The sequence below is a fragment of the Caretta caretta genome, chromosome 2 (assembly GCF_965140235.1).
Source record: "Caretta caretta isolate rCarCar2 chromosome 2, rCarCar1.hap1, whole genome shotgun sequence".
NCBI classification, from domain to species: Eukaryota; Metazoa; Chordata; order Testudines; family Cheloniidae; genus Caretta; species Caretta caretta.
In genome coordinates this window covers 140403181-140428974 of record NC_134207.1, presented here as the reverse complement: position 1 = coordinate 140428974, position 25794 = coordinate 140403181, and the positions used below count along the sequence as shown (strand labels likewise).

Here is a 25794-nt window from a genome sequence, read left to right as displayed (position 1 = left end):
TATAACCTTAGGTACTAGGTGTGAGGCCTTTGAAGTGGTAATAAAGAAACATATTATCTCATACAATAGCTATGGGTGGGGGGCAGATGTAGGCAAAAATAGGCAGATTTAAAGGGACAAATTTACAGTTTTCAGAAGCAAATATAACTTAACTAATAACACAGACAGACTCCAAGAGAGTAAGAATGACCTCACCACACATTAAGCGATGGGAGTCGTTGTCTGATTTCTTGGAAAAGGTGCGTGCCTCTTTAAGGGTTAGAGAGCTAGGGAGTGACTTTCTGCTACAAGTATCAGAGGGGTAGCTGTGTTTATCTGTATCCACAAAAACAACAAGGAGCCAGTGGCACCTTAAAGACTAATAGATTTATTGGGGCTTAAGCGTTCATGGGTAAAAAACGGCACCTGAAGAAGTGGGTTTTTTACCCACAAAAGCTTATGCCCAAATAAATCTGTTAGTCTTTAAGGTGCCAACGGACTCCTCATTCTTTTTGCTACAGTGACAGACCAGGCCAGTGTGGAGATGCTGACCCATTCCCCTCTCCCCGTAGTGACCAGAAAAGTTGGGGGGACTATATAGGTCCATGCTGGTGCAGGAAAAGCCCTCTTTTATCTGTACCAGCAGCACCCACAGTCCCACCCATGGAAGTGGTGAAATACCAGGTTTTGTTGGGATCTGTTGGGGCGTTGCACTAGTCACTCTTTTCTCAGGAGGCTCGGAAGGAATTTTTCCCTCACTGCCAGATTGGTAAAGATGAAGTGGTGTTTTTTTCACCTTCCCCACAGCAGGTTTAGAGGAGGGCTCAGTTGGGGCAAACATGAAATGGGAGTTAGGCTATGATGTCGCAACTCATTATGTAAATGTGGGGCAGATGTCCAGTGCAGGTACTCCATAGTGAAGGGGCTACAAAAATCAGATGCAATGCATTGGTAAAGGAATTAAAGGAGGTATTCTTGAAAGGAGTGGAAACGAGGGGAAGGATTCCTATGACTGGTACCTCTTACAGCCACCTCCTAACCCTCTTCCGAAGGGGTGGTGGTGAGGTCGTACCAGCAGGTTGGTGAGGGACCAGGATGGGAAGCTGTCAAGATTCCTTCCCCACTCTGAACTTTAGGGTACAGATGTGGGAACCTACATGAAAGACGTCCTAAGCTTATTTTTACCAACTTAGGTTAAAACTTCCCCAAGGTACACACTTTGCCTTGTTCTTAAACCCTATGCTGCCACCACCAAGCGTGTTAAACAAAGAACAGGGAAAGAGCCCACTTGGAGACATCTTCCCACACAAAATTTCCCCCGAAGCCCTACACCCCCTTTCCTGGAGAAGGCTTGATAAAAATCCTCACCAATTTGTACAGGTGAACACAGACCCAAACCCTTGGATCTTAAGAACAATGAAAAACAATCAGGTTCTTAAAAGAAAAAAAATAATTAAAGAAAAAGTAAAAGAATCACCTCTGTAAAATTAGGATGGTAAATACCTTACAGGGTAATCAGATTCAAAACATAGAGAATCCCTTTAGGCAAAATCTTAAGTTACAAAAAGACACAAAAACAGGAATATACATTCCTTTTAGCACAGCCTATTTTACCAGCCATTAAACAAAAGGAAATTTAACGCATTTTTAGCTAGATTACTTACTAACTTTTTACAGGAGTTCTGAGCTGCATTCCTGATCTGTTCCCGGCAAAAGCATTACTCAGACAGACAGACCCTTTGCTCCCCCCGGCTCCAGCTTTGAAAGTGTCTTGTCTCCTCATTGGTCATTTTGGTCAGGTGCAAGGTTATCTTAGCTTCTTAACCCTTCACAGGTGAAAGGGTTTTGCCTCTGGCCAGAAGGGATTTTATAGCACTGTATACGGAAAGATGGTCACCCTTCCCTTTATATTTATAAAAAGAAAAGGAGTACTTGTGGCACCTTAGAGACTAACCAATTTATTTGAGCATAAGCTTTTGTGAGCTACAGCTCACTTATGCTTAAATAAATTGGTTAGTCTCTAAGGTGCCACAAGTACTCCTTTTCTTTTTGCGAATACAGACTAACACGGCTGTTACTCTGAAACCTTTATATTTATGACGCCCCGCAAATTACAGATAGGGTGAAACACTGTCTGTGATTTTGTTTTTGAGCTTTAGGAGAAAACAGAGTTAATAAGACACATGCACCTTTAAATATACTACCAAGTGTATAAAGACTAACAATATTTTTTACATTTTAAGGACAATTTTAACCAGTTGATTTTGGGAAAGTTTTACAGGAGAGTGCATTAGCCACTTTGTTAGAAGCTTTTGAGATGTGTTGTGTGTTGAAATTAAAATTTTGGAGAGCTAAACTTTACCGAATAAGGTTTTTGTTATTTTTTGTGGCGGTATGAAGCCACTGTAGCGCAGCATGGTTGGTTTGCAGGTGGAAACGCCGTTTTTAAACGTATGGGCACAGCTTTTTTTTGAGCGTAGTGTGACGAAGTTCCTGCTCTACCTTGGTGGGTCTTGTGCTTATTGGCGGATTTTCTCACCTTGGAGCTTCCCGGCAGCCCTCAGTTTGGCCGTTTTTCTGAATTCACAGTCCAGGTCGACTCCTCCTGTGTCTGACCAGGAGTTGGGAGGATTTGGGGGGAACCCGGGCCCACCCTCTACTCCGGGTTCCGGCTCAGGGCCCTGTGGAATGCAGCTGGCCAGAGTGCCTCTTGGAACAGCTGTGTGACAGCTACAACTCCCTGGGCTACTTCCCCATGGCCTCCTCCCAACCCCTTCTTTATCCTCACCATAGGACCTTCCTCCTGGTGTCTGATAATGTTTGTCACCTCAGTCCTCCAACAGTCCGCGTTCTCACTCTCAGCTCCTAGTGCCTCTTGCTCCCAGCTCCTCACACACACACTACAAACTGAAGTGAGCTCCTTTTTAAACCCAGGTGCCCTGATTAGCCTGCCTTAATTGATTCTAGCAGCTTCTTGACTGGCTGCAGGTGTTTTAATCAGCCTGTCTTAATTGTCTCCAGAAGGTTCCTGATTGTTCTGGAAACTTCCCTGTTACCTTACCCACGGAAAAGGGACCTACTTAGCCTGGGGCTTATATATCTGCCTTCTATTACTCTCCTGAAGCCATCTGGCCCGACCCTGTCACAGTAGACAATGGCATAACATTTTTTTTTTCGCTGATTGACCAATTGCTTTTTTTTTTTTTAGACAGCTTTTTGCTGAGAAACACAACAGGATGGAACTTTTGATTTTTTTTTTTTTTTGCATTAGGACTCCTTTACACCATGCTTGGACGCATCTGTGGTTAATAAGAACGGTTGTTAAAGTTTGGGGCCCTTAGCACAGGGTTAGACATGAGCTGGTTAAAGGCATTTTGACACTTTTTAGTTTACTGAATGGCATTTGGCTGGTTTTTTTTTGGTTAGGTCTGTCAAGTTAGGTGGGGCAGTGATTTGGCTGTATTGCTGTACAAATCACCTGTAATATTTGGCCAAGCCTAAGAAGGATTGGACCTGTTTTTTTTACTTTGGGACAGGCCACTTTTGGATAGGATTTACTTTGGCCTGTAGGGGGTTGATAGTCTTTTGACCCACCTGGTTTTTAAGGTAAGTTACTTTGTTTAGGTCTATTTGACACTTCTTAGCCTTAACAGTTAGTCCTGCCTCCCTTATGCACTCGAAGACTTTTTGTAAATATTTTAGGTGTTTTTCCCAGGAATCTGAAAATATGGCCACATCGTCAAGGTAGGCAACTGCATATATTTTTAATTTCACTCGGAGACCATTTACAAGTTTTTGGAAGGTGGCGGGCGCATTTTGTAGCCCGAAAGGAAGCACATTAAATTTATACAGCCCGACGTGTGGTGAAGGCTGACCTTTTCTTGGCGGATATATTTAGTGGTACCTGCCACTACCCCTTGGTTAAGTTTAAGGTAGAGATGAACTGGCCCGTTTCAGTTTTTTTAATAGTTTATTTGTGCTTGGCATTGGACAGTTGTCTGGGCGAGTTACAGCATTTAGCTTACTGTACTTTACACAAAAACGTATTTTCCCATTTGGTTTGGGAACTAGAACCACTGGAGATGCCCATGGACTGCCAAAGGAGCAGATTACACCCATTTGTAGCATACCCTGGATTTTCCGTTTTATAGCAGTTTTAGCTTGGGGAGACATCCAGTAAGGTTGGGTTTTAATTGGGTGAGCATTACCTGTGTCAATGGAGTGGTATGCCCGTTCAGTCAGTCCTGGGGTGGCTGAGAACTTTGGCACGTAGCTAGTGCACAGCTCCTTGATTTGCTGTTGCGGCATATGCCCAAGGGTTATGGAGAGGTTTACCTTTTTCATGCCACCATTACTTTTTTCTTTGTAGCAGACACCTTTAGGCCACTTAACGTTATTTGCTCCCTGGGCTGTAAACTGACAAACCTTTAATTTTTTGGAATAAAAGGGCTTTAGGGAATTAATGTGGTACACCTTACGCTTTTGGTTGAAGGTGGTGAATGCTATAATTAAGAGCTCCCAGGCACTCCTGGACCGTGAATGGCCCTTCCCACGATGCTTCCATTTTATGGGCCTGGAGCACCTTTAAGACCATGACCTGGTCGCCTACTTTGAAGGATCGCTTTTTGGCATGTTTATTATACCAGGCTTTTTGCTCTTTTTGAGCATTCTGTAGGTTTTCTTTAGCAAGGACTAAAGAGGTTTGGAGGGCGTTTTGTAGGTTGGTTACAAAGTTCAGAATGTTAGTTTCTGGAGAAGGTGTAAACCCCTCCCATTGCTGCTTTACCAGCTGTAATGGTCCCTTAACCTTATGGCCATATATAAGTTTAAATGCTGAAAACCCTAAACTGGGATGTGGTACAGCTTTGTAGGCAAACAGCAACTGCTGCAACACTAGGTCCCAATTATTGGAGTGCTTATTTATGAATTTACGTATTATGGCCCCCGAAGTTCCATTAAACTTCTTTACCAGGCCATTTGTTTGATGGTGGTAAGGGGTGGCAACCAAGTGATTTACCCCATGAGCTTCCCAAAGGGTTTCCATAGTTCCTGCCAGGAAATTAGTTTTTGCATTTGTGAGGATGTCAGAGGGCCAACCTACCCTGGCAAAAATGTTTGTTAGTGCCTGGCACAGACTTTTAGCCCTGGTGTTGCTTAGAGCTACTGCTTCCGGCCATTGGGTGGCAAAATCCATGAAAGTCAGTATGTACTGCTTTTCTCTGGGTGTCTTTTTTTGGAAAAGGACCCAGAATATTCACAGCTACTTGCTGAAATGGAACCTCAATGATGGGGAGTGGCTGGAGATTTAACACTCACTCCTGATATCCAGGCATTCCAATTTTTTACAATGTGGTAGGCATGTCGGGTAAATGACACATTTGGTTTCCACCTGAGGGCTCTGAACTGCCGACAGGAATGCTCGGGTGTTAGCCCCATTTTGACTCTCGCCTGGGTTTTAAACAGTTCATACTTGTTTATGTGTTCCTTCGGCATTTTAGCCGCCACCTCAGCTAAGGGTCCACTGCGCTGCGGCCTCAGCTCTATCATGTACTGGTCTGTAGAGATGCTGTACCCAAGATAGGCCCTTTTGAAGTTTTTAAAGAAGGCCTTGGTATCATTGCCTGCCTTGTAGGTGGGGAACTTTTGGGGATGGGAAGCGGTACCTGGAGAAGGATTGCTCGGGTTTGTTGGTATATTCTGTTGAGCCTTTGCTTTCTTCATTTTCAGTGCAGGCTTCTACTTTTTTTTCTTTGCCTCCATTTCTTTTTCCTTTGCCTCCATAGCTCTCCTGTGAGCAGCCTCTTGGCCTTTTTTTTTTGCCGCCTCAATTTCTTTGTCCTTTGCCTTCATAGCTCTCCTGTGGGCAGCCTCTAGGACTTTTTTTGCCTCTTTTGCTGCCTCCAGTCTGGTTAACTCCAGTTTGTGTTATGCCTTGGTTTTTGTTATTTTAGTCTCTCTGTTTTTAACTAACTTTACACCCGAGAGTTAGAAAGAAAACCACAAAACAAACAAACAAAAAAACTGGCTTGTAAAATTTTGCTGTGCTGTAATCTGATACCTATGGTTTTTGATAGCTATTCTCAGCCTACAGAAAAATTCTTTTTAAAAAAACTAACACCTTTATCTCCATGCAAATAGACAGAAAAACCCTCTAACTGCTTTTAGCTAAAAAAAAAACAACCTCTTCAGGTCTGTGAAAAACTTGTGAATTTTCCTGCAGGAGGTTAACTACTGTGCCTTTAGGTAGAGAAAAGTCCAGCTCAAAAAAGAAAGATCCCTTTTGTTATGCCTGCTGATCTGTCCTCCAGGCAAAGACAGAGAATTTACAAAACCTTTTAAAATCCTGCTGTGCTTGTGGTTCAAAGTGATCTCAAAATGATCTCAAAAAAATCTCAAAATGATCCCCCCTCAAAAAAATCTCAAAATGATGTCAAAATGATCCCACCGCTCTACCACCATGTCAAGGTTCCTTCCCCATCTAAACTTTAGGGTACAGATGTGGGGACCTGATAAAAGACCCCCAAAGCTTATTTTTACCAGCTTAGGTTAAAAACTTCCTCAAGGTATGAACTTTGCCTTGTTCTTAAACCCTATGCTGCCACCACCAAGCGTGTTAAAGAAAAAACAGGGAAAAAGCCCACTTGGAAACGTCTTCTCCCAAAATATCTCCCAAGCCCTGCATGCCCTTTCTTGGGGAAGGCTTAATAAAAATCCTCACCAATTTGTACAGGTAAACACAGACCCAAATGCTTGGATCTTAAGAACAATGAAAAACAATCATGTTCTTAAAAAAAAATTAATTTAAAAAACGTAAAAAAAATCACCTCAGTAAAATTAAAATGGTAAATACCTTACAGGGTAATCAGATTCAAAACATAGAGAATCCCTTTAGGCAAAATCTTAAGCTAAAAAAAGACACAAAAACAGGAATATACATTCCATTTAGCACAGCCTATTTTACCAGCCATTAAACAAAAAAAAATTAATGCATTTTTAGCTAGATTACTTACTAACTTTTTACAGGAGTTCTAAGCTGCATTCCTGATCTGTTCCTGGCAAAAGCATTACACAGACAGACCCTTTGTTCCTCCCACCCCTCCAGCTTTGAAAGTATCTTGTCTCCTCATTGGTCATTTTGGTCAGGTGCAAGGTTATCTTAGCTTCTTAACCCTTTACAGGTCAAAGGGTTTTGCCTGTGGCCAGGAGGGATTTTATAGCACTGTATACAAAAAGGTGGTAACCCTTCCCTTTATATTTATAACAGAAGCCCTCCCTGGTCTATATTGCAATGATTATAGAATTACCTGTACTATACACTTTTATCTGCCGGGTACTCTCAGATGTTTAAGAATAAAGTGGCAGTCTAATTAAACCACGACCAGTGTCTCCAGTCCTTCTTCCAGCATAGCCAGACAATGCAAAAAATGAATTCAAAACAATATTGACTAAGTATCTGTACTTCAGCTATGCTACTTTGGGTGACGCCCACTTCTAATATTTCAGGTACAACAATGGAAATGCCAGACAGGGTTGATGGCCTATTAACAAGGACAATGGACTGTGAAAAGGCTTGGCCTTCCTGCGGACACACCATACTGACACTGACTCATGAATGCTGTGATACTACAGAGTCAGGTGGTCTGGTCACCTGATACTAAACATTACCTGGGACTTCTTGTAACTGTCCACTGGAAGGGAAGGGGGGGGTCAAATTTGGGGAACAAAGGATTTCTACCTTATGTAAATGCTATTTAAGGGGGGGAGGAAGGCAAACAAGACTCCTCCTCTCCATGGCTGTCTGCCCAAGAAGAAAGACTGCAAAAGCCAACTGAAGGGAAGACAAGAGGGGAGTCCAGACTGAGACAGGGATTCAGTCTGAAAAGGAATATAACTGGAACTCTGAACCACAGAAACTTTGCAACCTGCCTAAAGTAACATTTAGGGTGAGAAGTTACATTTTGTAACCTGTTTCTTAAGTATATTGAGTTTAGCTTGGGTATTTTGCTTTATTTGGTTAGTAATCTGCTTTGTTCTATCTGTTATCTCATATATTCACTTAAAATTTACCTTTTGTAGTTAATAAACATATTTCTTGTTTATAATATAACCCAGTTTATATAATTACTAACTGGGGGCGGGGGGAGAGAAGTTGTGCATATATCCCTCCATATTGAGGGAGGGGGAACATTTCATAAAATCTTTGGGTTTGTTCTTTTAAAGGGAGTGTTGGGGCAAACCCCTTCAGCTGAATGTTTCCAGAGCAGATCTCTATCTCTCTGTGCAGCTGGGTGTGGCCCTGCCTGTGTGCTTGGCTGGAAGAGGCTTGTGAACTTAACCCATCAAGACCAGGTAAAGGGGACCCAGGCTGGTAGAATAGGCTGACTCAGTCACTTCTCAGCACATCAGTTCATAGAATCATAGAATATCAGGGTTGGAAGGGACCCCTGAAGGTCATCTAGTCCAACCCCCTGCTCGAAGCAGGACCAATTCCCAGTTAAATCATCCCAGCCAGGGCTTTGTCAAGCCTGACCTTAAAAACCTCTAAGGAAGGAGATTCTACCACCTCCCTAGGTAACGCATTCCAGTGTTTCACCACCCTATTAGTGAAAAAGTTTTTCCTAATATCCAATCTAAACCTCCCCCACTGCAACTTGAGACCATTACTCCTCGTTCTGTCATCTGCTACCATTGAGAACAGTCTAGAGCCATCCTCTTTGGAACCCCCTTTCAGGTAGTTGAAAGCAGCTATCAAATCCCCCCTCATTCTTCTCTTCTGCAGGCTAAACAATCCCAGCTCCCTCAGCCTCTCCTCATAAGTCATGTGTTCTAGACCCCTAATCATTTTTGTTGCCCTTCGCTGGACTCTCTCCAATTTATCCACATCCTTCTTGTAGTGTGGGGCCCAAAACTGGACACAGTACTCCAGATGAGGCCTCACCAATGTCGAATAGAGGGGAACGATCACGTCCCTCGATCTGCTCGCTATGCCCCTACTTATACATCCCAAAATGTCATTGGCCTTCTTGGCAACAAGGGCACACTGCTGACTCATATCCAGCTTCTCGTCCACTGTCACCCCTAGGTCCTTTTCCGCAGAACTGCTGCCTAGCCATTCGGTCCCTAGTCTGTAGCGGTGCATTGGATTCTTCCATCCTAAGTGCAGGACCCTGCACTTATCCTTATTGAACCTCATCAGATTTCTTTTGGCCCAATCCTCCAATTTGTCTAGGTCCTTCTGTATCCTATCCCTGCCCTCCAGTGTATCTACCACTCCTCCCAGTTTAGTATCATCCGCAAATTTGCTGAGAGTGCAATCCACACCATCCTCCAGATCATTTATGAAGATATTGAACAAAACCGGCCCCAGGACCGACCCTTGGGGCACTCCACTTGATACCGTCTGCCAACTAGACATGGAGCCATTGATCACTACCCGTTGAGCCCGAAAATCTAGCCAGCTTTCTATCCACCTTATAGTCCATTCATCCAGCCCATACTTCCTTAACTTGCTGACAAGAATACTGTGGGAGATCGTGTCAAAAGCTTTGCTAAAGTCAAGAAACAATACATCCACTGCTTTCCCTTCATCCACTGAACCAGTAATCTCATCATAGAAGGCAATTAGATTAGTCAGGCATGACCTTCCCTTGGTGAATCCATGCTGGCTGTTCCTGATCACTTTCCTCTCATGCAAGTGCTTCAGGATTGATTCTTTGAGGACCTGCTCCATGATTTTTCCAGGGACTGAGGTGAGGCTGACTGGCCTGTAGTTCCCTGGATCCTCCTTCTTCCCTTTTTTAAAGATTGGCACTACATTAGCCTTTTTCCAGTCATCCGGGACTTCCCCCGTTCGCCACGAGTTTTCAAAGATAATGGCCAATGGCTCTGCAATCACAGCCGCCAATTCCTTCAGCACTCTCGGATGCAACTCGTCCGGCCCCAGTTGACTCCCCTAAGGGCCCAAACCCATCACAAAAAGAAAAAACCCAGACAGTGCCGAAGAAAGGTTCTATGAATGGGGGACCAAGTCAAGCATATTACTAGCCACACGGATATCTAACAGAAAATCCAGACAAGGCATACCTCAAGACTGGAAATGGGATACTCCTAAAAACACGTAAAGGGATTAACAAAATATTAGAGGAATATTTCCAGGAGATATACACTAGCAGATAAGTAAACAAGGAAGATCTGGGAGTTAACATACTGCAGACTATTAAAATGCCCAGAGGTATTTTTAAAATGAAAAAAGTTACAAAGAGGTTCAATAACACGGGAAGAAATACAGATAGCAATTACATCATTAAAATCGGGGAAGAGTCCTGGACTAGATGCATACAACTCTGAATTCTATAAAATGTTTAAGGAACACGTAGCTCCTTTGTTAGCAAGTGAATTCCAGCCTTCTCACACAAAGAGTGCTTACTGGACACATTCTATCATTTAGATGTAGTTTTGATATCTAAAACACATCAGGATTTATCGCAGCCAGCATCTTACAAGCCCATCTTTTTTAATAAATATAGACAGTAAGATTCTGACTAAAATACTGGTATCCAGTTTAGAGACAGTAATACCTAAACTGATGCCCTAAAACCAAACTGGTTTTATAAAAGAAACAAACCCATTAAATAATACAAGGAAATTTCTACATGTGCTACAGCACTCAAGGGAGCACTAATAAAGAGGCCTAGACTACAAATATGGCTTCCATAAAGGATTTTGGCTGAGAACACCACACATTTATATTCAGAAATACTGGAGAATTTTGGTTTTGGGGAACTCTTTTAGAAGTGGTTCAAATAATCTATAAAAACCCTATGGCATGTATCTGGAGAAATGTTGCAAAAACTGAGCCGTTATGCAGAGGAACAAGACAAGGACGTCCCTTATAACCGTATTATTTCATTTAATTATTGAACCATTAGCACAAAAGATCAGGGACAGTTAAGAAATTCAGGGAACAAGTGTATTGGGAATAGAAAACAAAGTTTCATTATAAACTGATGACCTTATGTTTTTCATACAAGATAGAATTAAAAGTTGGTCAGTAACAAAAGAAATAATTAAAGTTTTTGGTATCAGGTAACAAACTAAACTACTTTAGGTTTCAGAGGAACAGCCGTGTTAGTCTGTATTCGCAAAAAGAAAAGGAGTACTTGTGGCACCTTAGAGACTAACCAATTTATTTGAGCATGAGCTTTCGTGAGCTGTAGCTCACGAAAGCTCATGCTCAAATAAATTGGTTAGTCTCTAAGGTGCCACAAGTACTCCTTTTCTTTAAACTACTTTAATTCAGAGATACTACATCTTGACTGTCAAAGATACTTAATGGCTAGAAAATGCTCGCTGAAAGTAATGAATAATAAAATTAGATATTTAGGCATTAATATATCACCTAAAGTGGGGATGTGTTTGAATTAAATATTAGCATAAGAACATAAGAATGGCCATATTGGATCAGACCAAAGGTCCATCAAGCCCAGTATCCTGTCCTCTGACAATGACCAATGGCAGGTGCCCCAAAGGGAATGAACAGACAGGTTATCATAAAGTGATCCATGCCCTGTCACCCAATCCCAGCTTCTGGCAAACAGAGGCTAGGGATACCATTCCTTCCCATCTTGGCTAATAGCCATTGATAGACCTATCTTCCATGAATCTATCTCTCTTTTGAACCCTGTTATAGTATTGGCCTTCACAACACCCTCTGGCAAGGAGTTCCAGAGGCTGACAGTGCATTGCTTGAAAAATACTTTCTTGTGTTTGTTTTAAACCAGCTACCTATTAATTTAATTTGGTGGCCCCTTGTTCTTGTATTATGAGAAGGAGTAAATAACACTTCCTTATTTACTTCCTCTGAACCACTCATGATTTTATAGACCTCTATCATATCCCCCAAGTCACCTCTTTTCCAAGATGAAAAGTCCCAGGCTTATTAATCTCTCCTCATACGGAAGCTGTTCTATACCCTAATCATTTTTGTTGCCCTTTTCTGAACCTTTTCCAATTCCAATATATCTTTTTTGAGATGGGGCGACCACACCTGCACGCAGTATTCAAGGTGTGGGCGTACCATGGATTTATACAGAGGCAATATGATATTTTCTGTCTTATTATCTATCCCTTTCTTGATGATTTCCAACATTCTGCCACTGCATATTGAGTGGATGATTTCAGAAAACTATCCACAATGACTTCAAGATCTCTTTCTTGAGTGGTAACAGATAATTTAGACCCCATCACTGTATATGTATAGTTAGGATTATGTTTTCCAATATGCATTACTTTGCATTTATCAACATTAAATTTCATCTGCCATTTTGTTGCCCAGTCACCCAGTTTTGTGAGATCCTTTTGTAGCTCTTCGCAGTCTATCTTGACTTAACTATCTTGAGTAGCTATTAAGCCATTAATGAAAATTATCTACAATGATATAGACAGGTGGACACTATTACCATGGACTGTGGTAGGTAGAAATTAAGTACTTAAAATGAATGTCCTAACCAAGGTTCTGTATCCTTTTTCCATTATTCCCTTTACACACCCTTATCCCAATTTAAATAAATCAATAACTAACTAACTAACTACCTAAAAGTTATTCAAAGTTTCCTATGGCCGAACCAGAAATCAAGAATCAAAACAGAATAGCTAAAATGTCCAGTTGAGATAGGAGACCTGGTGCTACCAGATTTCAAAAGATACTATAAGGTGGCAGAAATTAGATTGGTACTAGAATGGATATCTAATGGAGAAAATCCATAATTAATACAGACAGAACAGTAATTGGCAAACCTGATCTCATTATATAATTGTGTACTAGATCTATATTCAACATTCTGGCATCGATGAAACTTCACCTCTTACTTAAAATGCACTTACTAATTGGTCATAGGTTAGGTATTTGACCAAACAAATGAAAAAAACTCACATGTTGGTAAAATAAAAAATACCATACCCAGGCTGAACAACCCCTTAAATAAATATATATATGTGAAACATTAAAAAAATATGAAACATATGCACCATATACGTTTATACAGATTTCTTTCTTTAATAATAATAATAAAAAAAATATTTCCAGAAAAGAAAGCAACTAACAAAGCTATCTACATTAGAAAATTCCATACAAGTGCTTGAAGTTTCACGGTCAAGATTATGTCTAAATTGGACATATAATTCCATGACTATGTTTTTAAAAAACACAAACCACATAAAGCTATTAAGTTATGGAGCGTAGACTATAAATATGAAATAGCATAGAAAGAACTGAACGAGAGACTGCAGATGATAAATACTGGCTCCAGTACTAACCAGTGCAAGTTCAGTAATATTTTGTTCACAGAATGTATGTTTCTCCATCTCTATATAACAAGATAAATGTCTGCAGCAACAGAATGTATATAAAATGCAAAACAGCTAGGCCCTCTTTCATACACATTATGGGAATGCTGGATGATAAAAATATTTTGAAAATGTGAAATAGGTAAATAAATAAATAACTGCTAGAGATAGAATTTAAACAGCTCTAAAAACCTGCACTGGGAGTTGGTCTGTTAAAAAGATTATAGGAAGCTATTTTTATTCTCTTTATAGAAAAAAAAATCCTAAATTTGTGGATCTATGCAATGGTTCCTACTGGAGATTACTGGAAGAAACTATTAGTAGAATGGCTAATAATACAAGACAATATATTTTGTGTGAATAGTGCCAAGTAAACTCACCAAAAAAAAAGAAGACTATAGTATGCCTTGCACATGATCTCTAAGGTGCCACAAGTACTCCTTTTCTTTTTGAAATCACTGTGATGCCTTAATACTGACATGATAATATTGTACTTATAGAAAAAAAGAGATAGTGAAAAGTGCATACACAGAGAACAATAACTGAATTATAAATGCTGACTTTTTTAATGTGATCACTATATTATGTATTATGGATCGTGTGGTGTGGTCTGGATGAAAGCTGGAAGCATATAGGTAGGCACAGCGGTCAGTAGGTTTCCGGTACAGGGTGGTGTTTATGTGACCATCACTTATTAGCACCATAGTGTCCAGGAAGTGGATCTCTTGTGTGGACTGGTCCAGGCTGAAGTTGATGGTGGGATGGAAATTGTTGAAATCATGGTGGAATTCCTCAAGGGCTTCTTTTCCATGGGTCCAGATGATGAAGATGTCATCAATGTAATTATGCAAGGCACTGAATTTAGCCATATGGAGTGGAAATCTATCAACTTCATGAAAAAACTCGTACAGGTACAGACAGACATCATCTTCCTTTCCAAATGCAAACAGATGGACATCATACCAAAAGGACTGAAGGTAAAAAATCCATTACAATCTACATACCACACAGACTATGCTGACGGCTTGTGCCACACACTCTCAAAGAAACTGCGGAACCACCTGATCAACATCCTCTACAGCAAACAGGGAAAGATTAAGAATGAGCTCTCAAAACTGGAGTCTCTCATAAAAAACCAACCTTCCACACAAACTTCCTCATGGCTGGACTTTATTAAAACTAGACAAGCCATTTACAACACACACTTTACTTCTCTACAAAAGAAAAAGGACACTAAACTATCTAAACTACTACATGCCACAAGGGGCCACAACAGTGGTTCCCTTAACCCACCCAGGAATATTCTTAATCTATCCAACTACACTCTTAGCCCAGCAGAAGAATCTGTCCTATCTCGGGGCGTCTCCTTCTGCCCCTCCACCCCCACGAACATGATACAGTTCTGTGGTGACCTAGAATCCTATTTTCGACGTCTCCGACTCAAGGAATATTTCCAACACACCTCTGAACAACATACTAACCCACAGAGATCTTCCTACCAAGACTACAAAAAGAAGGATTCTGGGTGGACTCCTCCTGAAGGTCAAAACAACAGACTGGACTTCTACATAGAGTGCTTCTGCCGATATGCATGGGCTGAAATTGTGGAAAAGCAGCATCACTTGCCCCATAACCTCAGCCGTGAAGAACACAATGACATCCACAGCCTCAGAAACAACTCTGACATCATAATCAAAAAGGCTGACAAAGAAGGTGCTGTTGTCATCATGAATAGGTCGGAATATGAACAAGAGGCTGCAAGGCAGCTCTCCAACGCCACTTTCTACAAGCCGTTACCCTCTGATCCCACTGAGGGTTACCAAAAGAAACTACAGCATTTGCTCAAGAAACTCCCTGAAAAAGCACAAGAATAAATCCGCACGGACACACCCCTGGAACTCCAACCAGGGATATTCTATCTGCTACCCAAGATCCATAAACCTGGAAATCCTGGACGCCCCATCATCTCAGGCATTGGCACCCTGACAGCAGGATTGTCTGGCTATGTAGACTCCCTCCTCAGGCCCTACGCTACCAGCACTCCCAGCTACCTTCGAGACACCTCTGACTTCCTGAGGAAACTACAATCCAACGGTGATCTTCCTGAAAACACCATCCTAGCCACTATAAATGTAGAAGCCCTCTACACCAACATTCCACACAAAGATGGACTACAAGCCGTCAAGAACACTATCCCCGATAATGTCACGGCTAACCTGGTGGCTGAACTTTGTGACTTTGTCCTCACCCATAACTATTTCACATTTGGGGACAATATATACCTTCAAATCAGCGGCACTGCTATGGGTACCCGCATGGCCCCACAGTATGCCAACATTTTTATGGCTGACTTAGAACAACGCTTCTCAGCTCTCATCCCCTAACGCCCCTACTCTACTTGCGCTATATTGATGACATCTTCATCATCTGGACCCATGGAAAAAAAGCCCTTGAGGAATTCCACCATGATTTCAACAATTTTCATCCCACCATTAACCTCAGCCTGGACCAGTCCACACAAGAGATCAACTTCCTGGAAACTACGGTGCTAATAAGCGATGGTCACATAAACACCACCCTATACCGGAAACCTACTGACCACTATTCCTACCTACATGCCTCCAGCTTTCATCCAGACCACACCACACGATCCATCGTCTACAGCCAAGCTCTACGATACAACCGCATTTGTTCTAACCCCTCAGACAGAGACAAACACCTATAAAATCTCTATCAAGGGTTCTTACAACTACAGTACCCACCTGCTGAAGTGAGGAAACAGACTGACAGAACCAGAAGAGTACCCAGAAATTACCTACTACAGGACAGGCCCAACAAAGAAAATAACAGAACGCCACTAGCCATCATCTTCAGCCCCCAACTAAAACGTCTCCAACGCATCATCAAGGATCTACAACCTATCCTGAAGGACGACAACACTTTCACAGATCTTGGGAGACAGGCCAGTCCTTGCTTACAGACAGCCCCCAACCTGAAGCAAATACTCACCGGCAACCACACACCACAAAACAGAACCACTGAGCCAGAAACCTATCCTTGCAACAAAGCCCGTTGCCAACTGTGTCCACATATCTATTCGGGGACACCATCACAGGGCCTAATAACATCAGCCACACTGTAAGGCTTGTTCACCTGCACATCTACCAATGTGATATATGCCATCATGTACCAGCAATGCCCCTCTGCCATGTACATGGGTCAAACTGGATAGTCTCTACGTAAAAGATTAAATGGACACAAATCAGATGTCAAGAATTACAACATTCAAAAACCAGTTGGAGAACACTTCAATCTCTCTGGTCACTTGATTACAGACCTAAAAGTGGCAATTCTTCAACCAAAAAACTTCAAAAACAGACTCCAACGAGAGACTGCCGAATTGGAATTAATTTGTAAACTGGATACAATTAACTTAGGCTTGAATAAAGACTGGGAGTGGATGGGTCATTATACAAAGTAAAACTATTTCCCCATGTTTATTCCCACCCCCACCACCCCCCCGCTGTTCCTCAGACATTCTTGTTAACTGCTGGAAATGGCCCACCTTGATTATCACTACAAAAGGCTTCCCCTCCGCCCCCCGCTCTCCTGCTGGTAATAGCTCACCTTACCTGATCACTCTCGTGACAGTGTGTATGGTAACACCCATTGTTTCATGTTCTCGGTGAGGAGGTTAAATACAGTGAGGAGGTTCTGTGTGTATATAAATCTCCCCACTGTATTTTCCACTGAATGCATCCGATGAAGTGAGCTGTAGCTCATGAAAGCTTATGCTCAAATAAATGTGTTAGTCTCTAAGGTGCCAGAAGTCCTCCTTTTCTTTTTGCGGATATAGACTAACATGGCTGCTACTCTGAAGCACATGCATGTAGCTTTCCCAAAGCTGGCAGCAACCCAGCTGAGTTAACATGTAGGAACACACTTTTGAAAGTCACTCCCCAGGTTACTATAATCAATCTCTTCTCAAATACCTGTATGAGTAATTTCAGGATATATGTTTGTCTATTAGGCTAACCGTCCCTGGTTAATTACCTTCGGCCCATCCAGGTATTAAGATATTAAATTCTTCTTCCACTCTTTCAAGACATTACACAATGCGGCCCTTGCTTACATCCTACCACTCCACTCCTATGCCATCTAGTCCTCCTCTTCTTTATTTTTATTTATTCTAACACTTCCTTATTACTGGGCCTGCTATCATTATTTCACGTTTGTTCTGTTTAAAATGTAAACACTGAGGGAAGGACAATTTCTTTTTTTTTTACATTTCTGTAGAGCACCAGTAATAAGCAAAATATCCACAAGTTACACAAATACATGAAGGTCACATTACTAATATTATGGAATAGTTGTAGTATCTATTTGTTCAAAATGATTATGTCACTTTTTCTGGATTTAATATATAGTACCAGATAATATCTGAGAAATTAATTTACATTTCTCTAAACTGCTATATTTTGGATTAAAAACCAAATGGTTAAACTCTAATAATTTTGCCTTCTTCAGTGTTTAAAGAGAATGGTGATATGAAATCCAGAGATTTATTTACAGGCTATCAAATTCTGCATTTTAAGATTAATGAAGGATGAGCCTCTAAAGGTTTGGTTTGAATAAGATTCCCGAGTTTCTCTGAACTACTTTCCTTTAGAATTCACAATGAAAAACTCTCATGAAATTTCTGGACCTGGAGTCCCATAAGAATAGTCTCTCTCATCATGTTTTTCTTTAACCAGCAGAAAGGGGGGATGTGAAAGTGGGGCAGGGGGGAAATTATCATAGAATCACAGAAGATTAGGGTTGGAAGAGACCTCAGGAGGTCATCTAGTCCAACTCCCTGCTCAAAGCAGGACCAAGCCCAAACTAAATCATCCCAAAGTATTTAAACAAAGTATTTCAAAATTTAACTAAGGTTTGGGTTGTTTCCGGAACTGAACTGATTTGCGCATCCCTAATTAATCCTCCATATTCCTAGATGATTGAAAACAATTATTTACCCGAACAGCAACTGGTTTATTGAGATGGTGTAATCCCACTGTAGGTGCACGCGTGCCTCATGTGCATGTATGAGATTAGAGTCTTTTGCAAAGTAGCATCCTTGTGCTCCCATAGAAGTGCATAAAGGGCAGCGTCATCCTGACCCTCCCACAGTCCCCTTGCAATTCAAAGAACACTTTAGCTGAGGACTCCAAAAGTGGGGATTGAGGGCTGGGTATGGGATCCACATTGACTACAGTATTTTGAAGAACCACAGTTACTTAAGGCTAAGTAACTGTTCTTTCTTCGTTGAGCGTGTGCCTGTGTGAGTGAATGGGAAGCTGTGTCCTCTCTGTATGGTGGGGAGGAGACATTGAGCTGTGACAGTCAAAACAGAGACAGATGTACCAGTCTCCTGAATTTTGCATCAGACCTAGCTGCCATGTCAAGGGCACAATGACTTACGTGTTCTTGTGGAGAAAGATAGGCACACCAAACCGCTACAGGGTATGTGCGGCTCTCCTAGACAGAAGGCACCTGCTATGCCTATCTTTCAGAGAAATTAAACCATCACAGGATTGGCAGGCCTTGAAACCTGCAGGTTTTGAATTTACCGTGGTGAAAAGCCCTGTTCATGGTCTGTCAGTATGCAGTTCATATAGGTCGAAATGTTAATGATTGTCGAATATCAGCAGATCAGAAGAGTTCTGAGAGATTAAGCTGGAGCTATGAACAAGTGAGTTGGGCACTTGCCAGGTTCAGACTCGCTGCCATGGTTGGTGGGAGAGATCTGAAGGAGGGTTGCGGCTTCCTTGTCCTTTAAACCCTCAGAGAGAAATATGAGGAGAGAATGGGTGGATGTACACCCACGTAGCAGACACTGATATTCAAAAGACTGAGCTTCTGCACATGTGCACCTACCATGGCATCCACAGTGACACATACTCAAACAAGAACATATGGTTTTCATTAGAGCAGGGTGCGTGTATACCAGGAGCAAACTCCTATGTGTGTGCCAAGGATGACTCAATTGGATTATCCTGGTACTCACAGCAGGGGATTACACGGAAATAATTACAACCAATAAATAGACTGTTGGCTCCAATGACACCAAATTTGATCTCATCTAGCCTTTCAGACATCTGACACACCAGAGTTTACACTTTAGTTGATCTGCAATGTAAATAAAGTCTTTTTGTTACAGACCATTTTGAGTATCTACAGATTAAATTTCTGAGACAGGAAGAAAATAATAAAGGTTGAACAGAGAATGCTTTTCAAAACTGGTATGTCTGCATTAGTAGGGATTTTATTCTCAATGATTCCCCAATACAGGGCAGAGATCATCTTTATAATAAGATATTAATATTGAATATTGACAGAATGAAGACACTGTGGAGTTTAGATCTTGGTATATCCCTTCAATTTGAGGGCTGGAAAGGTGGGCCAAGTGAAAACCATATCGATATGTGTTAGAAAACAATAACTGCACATAATTTTATATCATATAAATATAATTTCACATGTGGTGCATACATACACAAAACCAATTACATACCTGTTCTATAACTATCATTCTTCAAGTTATGCTGCATCTGTCCATTCCACTTTAGGTGTCTGCATACCACTGCACCAGAGTCAGAGATTTTTTCCTACAGTGGTACCCACCCAGGTGACACCTGTGTCCCTGTGTCCTTAACGCACTTCTAACATTTAGGGAGAACATAAAGGGGCAGAGTATCCCTGCCCCACTCCTTTCCTTCTCACACTAGAAGCTAATACATGTAAAGATTCCAGTGTAGAGGGGAAGGAAGGTGGGCCGTGAAATGGACGTAATTGCTTTTTCTTCTTTGAATGCTTGCACATGTCCATTCCATTTTAGATCACTCTCACACAGCCCCACATAGAGGAAGGTTTCAGCATGTACCTGCTCTCATGTAACACAACTCTTCCAAACTCAGCTTCATATCTGGAGGCTTGGGAGACAACATAATGGGTGGTGAATGTGTGGACTAAAAGCTAGCCTTGCAGATGTCTATAGCAGGAGCTTGACCCAGGAAAGCTGTTGAAGCTACTTGAGCTCTTGTAGAAGGGGAAGAGGAATGTTAACGTTACCATAGCTGATTTTGCCAGGTGGCCCATCCTGCTGCTCTCTTGGGCCCTATTCCTTGCTCCCCTCTCATTCCAATCAAAGAGTAGCTGCTGGGGTACTGGGGAGGGCAGGAGCATCTTCATTCCACCAGGTTGAGGGGAGAGGCAGCAACTGGAATTCTTCATGCCTTAGCCTTGGGAGAGGGGTGCAGGAGGAGCTAATGAGGAGGCAGCAGCTGCTGCAGAGCTGGTAGGGAGCAGCTGCTGCCTAGCTAGCTCTGAACACACAGGACCAAGTGCTGCAGTTACACACCAATGCTGTGTTTTCAAAAGGCGAGCAGAAGGGAGCTTTCCCTATTACATGTGCTGAGGGACTAAGTTCTCCTTGAGCACATGCATCAGCTCTAATTGGTTGCCTACCGATTGGCTGCAGAAATATTACTATTAACTACTTACTGTGGTATGTAATCTATTATTCAAATCAGCCTCTGTACCAGATGACTGGAGGATAGCTAATGTGAGTCCAGTTTTTAAAAAGGCTCCAGAGGTGATTCCGGCAATTACAAGCCATTAAACCTAACTTCAGTACCCAGGCAAAGAGGTTGAAACTATAGTCAAGAAGAGAATTATCAGACACATAGATGAATACCATTTGTTGAGGAAGAGTCAACATGGCTTTTGTAAAGGGAAATCATGCCTCACCAATCTATTAAAATTCTCTGAGGGGGTCAACAAATGTGGAGAAGGATGATCCAGTGGATATATGTACTTAGACTTTCAGAAAGCCTTTGACAAGGTCCCTCACCAAAGGCTCTTAAGCAAAGTAAGCAGTCATTGGATAACAGGGATGTCATAGATCAGTAGCTAGTAGAAGACAGGAAACAAAGGGTAGGAATGAATGCTCAGTTTTCAGAATCGAGAGAGGTAAATAATGGTGTCCCCCAGGGGTCTGTACTGGGACCAATGCCATTCAACACACTCATAAATGATCTGGAAAAAGAGGTAAGTGGATGATTTGCAGATGATACAAAATTACTCAAGATAGTTAAGTCCAAAGCAGACTACAAAGAGGTACAAAGGGATTTCACAAAAGTGAGTGATTGGGCAACAAAATGGCAGATGAAATTCAGTGTTGATAAATGAAAACTAATGTACATTGGGAAACATAATCTCAACTATACCTACAAAATGATGGGATCTATATTAGCCTTTACCACTCAAGAAAGAGATCTTGGAGTCATTGTGGATAACTCTCTGAAAACATCTGCTCAATGTGTAGCAGCAGTCAAAAAAGCTAACAAAATGCTAGGAACCATTAAGAAAGGGACAGATAGTAAGACAGAAAATATCATAATGTCCCTATATAAATCCGTGGTAAATCCACAACTTGAATACTGCCTGCAGATCTGGTCACCCCATCTAAAAAAAGATATAATTGTAAAAGGTACAGAGAAGGGTTACAAAAATGATTAGGAGTGTGGAATAGCTTCCATATCAGGAGACATTAAGAAAACTGGGACTTTAGAGTTTGGAAAAGAGACAACTAAGAGAGGATACGATAGAGGTCTATACAATTTTGAATGGTGTGGAGAAAGTGACTAAGGAAATGTTATTTGCTTCTTCACATAACACAGGAACTAGGGGTCAGACAATGCACAGTCCACCTACGGAACTCATTGCCAGGGGATGCCAAGTTCATGGAGGATAGGTCCATCAAACACTATTAGCCAGTATGGCCAGGGATGCAACACTATGCTCCGAATGTCCCTAGCCTCTATTTATCAGAGCTGGGAGTGGATAACAGGAGATGGGTCACTTGATGGTTGCCTATTGTGTTCATTCCCTCTGAAGCACCCGGCATTGACCACTGCTGGAAGACAGGATATGGAGCTAGATGGACCATTGGTCTGACTCAGTATGGCAATTATGTTCTTATGTTCTTATGCCCTTCCTCAGCTCCATAGGAGGATCTGATACACCTTAGTCTACAGATCAAGCCTGAAGGGTTGGTAGGTCATATCTGATCTGGGTTGATGTGAGATGGTGGTGATGGATTTGTAGCAATGTGAAAGATAGGAAGGGTGATCTTGTGGCTAAGGAACTGGACTTGAGCTCAGGAGATGTGGGTTCAAGTCTCTGCTACTCCACAGCCTTTCTGAGTAACTCCAGGCAACCCAATTAATCTCTCTGTGTCTGAGTTTTCCAGCTGTAAAAAGTAAGTGTATCATTACGTGCCTACCTCACAGGAATGCTGTAGAATTAAATCCATAAATATTCGGTAGGCATTCAGGCTCTACTGAGATGGGGGTCATTTTAGTACCCAGATAGATCAATTTGGTAGACTGGCTTCTTTACTCAGAAACCTGGCACTGACCTTTCCCATTCTGCATTACCAATTTGCAAACCAGTCTGTCAGCACCTACATCAACTGTGCAGACTTGTGTGAGAAAGATTTCTGTTCAGTTAGAGAATCCACAAATAACAAGATACATCCATAACCTTTAGAGGAGTGTGGAATAGAGCCAACAAAGTCAATGCACAGGTCACCAGTGTGAGAGCCTGAGACAGTGTCCACCAACAAAGTGTCAAGCTGGACTGTGAAAGAGACCAGTGATTGCCCCTGTGCAGGATGACTGCCAATTATTACATTTTCAACTGCTTTACTACATAATGACAAACTGATCCAAGGACTAGCACTGAAACAGAGAAGATGTTTTTGCTGGACTCAGTTAACTATTGGTTTACTGAGGTGGGAGGGCATGGGGAGATGGGCATTGGGACAGGAGAGGCCCTCAGATCTGCGTGCCCTTGTTCCAGGCACACCACAGCAGAGGAACTCCCAAGAGTAACATCACTGTTCTGAATCTGCCAGTCTTTATACCTTACATTATATCCAGTGGGTCCCCTCCTTAGAACACCCTGGGAACTTTTAAAAAATAAATGAGCACTGCACTCCAACATCTCAGTCAAATAGTTATCCAGACTCCCCATCAGCAAAAGGTAAATATCAGAACACCACAATCAATGACCAATACAGCTACTCCCCCACATGATTCCCCTTTCATATGGCTGATATCCATATCCCCTTAGCCATTTTTTCCACAGCTTACACTTGTTAGTACACAGGTACCACATGTGAAGTGATCTTGGGACTTAGGGAGTCTATTACAATGGCTGCCTGCTATGTAGCTGCTTCTCACAACAGCTTCAGAGGGAAGCAGGGAATGTGTAAAGCTGTATTATAAAGGCTGTTCAAAACACAGACATACTAATCCTTCCCTGAGGAAGAGCCACTGATAGACTGGATTGTTCTACTGGATACATTCAGGTCAGAGGAGCACATAGTGAAGTCAGTAGTAGGTACATCCCTGGGCAGCCTCTGATATAGCAAATTCAAAAATCTGGCCTGACAAAAAATCAGGGACTGCCAAGGCACCTCAGATATATCCTCAATCAGGGTCTTTACTGTATTCTAGACATACATATTTTTCATTATAAAGGTTGTAACGTCAAGTATTAAAAAGTGCCTGTGCAACCTTAATTGGCCTCCATGTGTGTATGCATTATGATACAGCTTTTAATTACATGATCACATACTATTTTTTTACAACACCCCTGCCTCATTTAGTGCACAGGATGGATGGTTTAATATTTAATATTTTCTTTTATCTTCATTGTTCAATACACTGACCTTGGCCTTATTTACTGCACACTAACCCAGCTCTGAATACAGAATTATTAATTTCTTCATGGGCTTTTCTATGGCACTCATCACTACAATATCTGAGTGCTGCACAAACATTAATTAATTTATTTTCACAACAGCCCTGTGAGATAAAGGATTGTTATTATCCTAATTTTACAAATGGGGAACTGAGGCATAGAGAGATTAAGGTAAAAAGTAACCATTAATTTTGAGTGCCCAAATTGAGACACCTAGGATCTGATTTTCTCAGATTAGTTACTATTATATAGCACTTAATATGCACAATTGCCATTGACTTCAGTCACAGTTGTGAGTGTACAGCACCTGCAAATCAGACTCCAGGCTCTCAAGTCAGACATCCAGAAAATGAGGAACACACAATTACTGACAAAATGTGAAAAGTCTGGTTTTTAGTGATTTTGCTCAGCATCATACAGAAACTCTGACACAGAGGCAGGGATAGAATCCAATTTTCCAGGCAGCATTCAGTTGCCATAAACATGAGATCTTCATTTCTCTTCCTTCTGTCCCTTGCCTCATTCACTACACACTTTCCAACTTCTGCAATAACTGAACCTGGGATCCTACAGACTGCACCCTCCTGCATTCTCCAACCCTAATTCGTCCCCAGAGCAAGTCCAACCTGTGCACTGGGGCCCATGGAAAAATAGTATGTTATGTAATGAAAGACTGTATAATAATGTATATGCACAAGGGGAATAAATTAAGGTTACCTCCCCGACCTCTGTGTTCCTCACCCCAGTCAGGTTCTCCTAACCTAGCTGATCCCAGTCAGGCTACTCATCCCAGTCAAAGTCTCATTGCCCAGCAAGATCTAATCTCACACTGCCAGTCTCAGTGTTCCCCCTCAAACTGCCAGTCCCAGTCTCCTTGCCCAATCGGTCCGTATTCCCCACTTCTGGCTCCTCAGCCAAACTGTCTCTCTCCCCAACTGGGGAGACTACCCTCAATGTTTCCGAAGTGTTGAAGGCAGGCCTGAACCATAACTAATTTGCAAGCAGCTGGTTATGGCAAAGGACCCAGCTACCCCAAAGCACAGGTCTGAAAATATAGTTTGGCCATTCAGCACACAGCCCATCTCCTTTGTTAGACGCCTCGAGGTGCTCTGGTGCTTTTGATAAGTCCAGCCATCACCTTTGAAATCGGTCAGGATGCCCATTATCTGCTCATTACTCATACTGAGGGCCATCTCTTGGGTTGCTTGGAGTCATGTAATCTTTTGAAAATTTTAGCCTTATTGAGTAGTTCATAGCTGTGTGATGAAACTGTGACATCAGACATAATGATTTGCCCAATCAGAATACAATTTATTTTGGCATCTTTACATACTGTAATCCTGTTGGTTAAAAGTCTTCTAGTACTGACACTGAAATATTTAAATATGACCTTCTTGGATGTCACAGCCATACAATATGAAGGGATATATTCCTTAAAGTAACAGTTATCGAACTATCTGCTTTTTGTCCATAGCTTCTGAAGTGCTTGGGAGCGATTGTAATCCACATAAGGAAGTGAGTAATAAGCATATTTACAGATAATTCAATCTATATTGCCTGCTGCCAATGTTGACAGATGAAATGAGAAAAACATTATGACACAATGTACTTTCATTTTAAAAGCATAAAGTACTCCAAATAATAGTTCTGGATTCTGGGGCT

The 25794-nt window shown here is 41.7% G+C and overlaps 1 protein-coding gene across 9 annotated transcripts in view; it reads right to left on the bottom strand.

The window, feature by feature from the left end:
- CTNND2 (catenin delta 2) overlaps window positions 1–25794 on the bottom strand; it is a 1183649-nt gene that overhangs the window by 486100 nt on the left and 671755 nt on the right. The gene's annotated exons all lie outside the window — the stretch shown is intronic.